Source organism: Cebus imitator, unplaced genomic scaffold, assembly GCF_001604975.1.
Source record: "Cebus imitator isolate Cc_AM_T3 unplaced genomic scaffold, Cebus_imitator-1.0 Scaffold66, whole genome shotgun sequence".
NCBI lineage: Eukaryota > Metazoa > Chordata > Mammalia > Primates > Cebidae > Cebus > Cebus imitator.
Window position 1 is genome coordinate 479597 of NW_016107381.1, and position 1712 is coordinate 481308.

At 37.4% G+C, this 1712-nt stretch overlaps 1 non-coding gene across 1 annotated transcript; it reads right to left on the reverse strand.

Moving 5' to 3' along the window:
- Positions 1–310: 310 nt before the first annotated feature.
- On the reverse strand, positions 311–482 carry LOC119471622. Its single transcript, XR_005200682.1, has one exon. It is a non-coding gene; the product is annotated as a U1 spliceosomal RNA (small nuclear RNA).
- Positions 483–1712: the final 1230 nt, after the last annotated feature.

Consider the following 1712-nt stretch of genomic DNA (forward strand, 5'->3'; position numbering starts at 1 on the left):
TAAAAATACAAAAAATTAGCTGGGTGTGGTGGCATGCGCCTGTAATCGCAGCTACTAAGGAGACTGATGCAGGAGAATCACTTGAACTCAGGAGGCAGAGGTTGCAGTGAGCTGAGATCTCGCCACTGCACTCCAGCCTGAGTGACAGTGCAAGACTCCATCTCAAAAAAAAAGAAATATGTTACAGATATTTACTATTTTGCTTTTATAATGCTGCATTGTAAGCCATATCAGAATTTAAATTCTAAAACAGCTATCTGATTGTCTCTCATTTTTCTATCAAATGATTGGGCTCAGTTTTTTTTTTTTTAAGAGGAAAGCACAAACACAGTCCCCCACTACCACAAATTATGCAGTCGAGTTTTCCACATTTGGGGAAGTTGCAGGGGTCAGCACATCTGGAGTGCAATGGATAAGCCTCGCTCTGGGAAAACCACTTTAGTGATCATGGTATCACTGGTATACCCCTGCCAGGTAAGTATAGGGCTGAGTTTTTTTCTACTCCATGTGATACGTGCTGGGCCACTGTCAAAATGGTTGTAAATGTCAAGCTATCGGACCAATCCAAAACTGACCCTGAATATCCAGCTTGGCTCACTCACATGGGTGGCATTTGATGCTGGCACTTGGCAGGGAGATCAGAGGGGATTGACATAGGCAAGTTAGTTCTCCATGTGGTCTCTCCATGTGGCTTGGGCTTATCTTACTATGACTACTCATTAAGGAACAGAAAGTAGGTGCTGTTAGTCACCTTAAAGCTTGGAGTTCTAGAACGTCACATTTACCTCATTTCATTGGTTAGATCCAAGGACAGCCCACAATCAACGAGAGGGTACATATGTTCTACTTCTTAATACGAACATAAAGACATGAGAATAATTTTTGGACAATGTCATTGGAAACCAGCTACCACATTACTTTACAGAGCCTATCTTTAGGATAACAGTTTAATAATCTGGGTGCTGTCCATTGCATAACATAAATACATATTTTTTAATTGTCAAATTACTTTTGTTTTCATTAGAAAATCCAAAATTAAAATAATTCCATTGATTTTAAAGATAGCTACATATTTCATAAAAAGTCAGTCAACAAATCCAGTATGTTAGAATGGACAAACCAAGTACCTATACAATGATGTGGGCATGTAGTATTCTCAGTAGTGTTTAAATCCAGTCTTTTCTCATGGGTTTGGGAGTTGCGGGCTTGGGGTTATGCAAAACATCAAAGTGGAGCTAGCTTCATTCTGGGCAATAATTGTTAATTAGATTAATTTTTAGAACTTCACTTTTTATTAAGTGTAGATTATAATATTCGAGTGGACATTTCTTATCTATGAATATATCAGCTCTTTCATAATTCTCCTCAACTATTGGTACCGACAATTTGGTTATATAACAATGCATTCTTCAAACAGCCTACTCTAAGCCCTTGTTGACTTAACCAATGATCATATTCCATTCTTTTGGGTAAAATGATGGGGTTAGGGTTGGGATCCCATCAAACCAATTTAAATAGAATAAATTTAAAAACATTTGGAATGTTGGAAGAAATTTATTTCTTTGTACATAAAGAAGTATGTAGCACTAGAAGTTGTTATCAAAGTTATTGGGTAGAGAAGAATTGTTTTATCATGAGACTAGCAATATGGCATTCAGCAGAGAAAGACAAATTTACCGCTTCAAACTGTAGCTACCTTTTCTTCTAAGAAG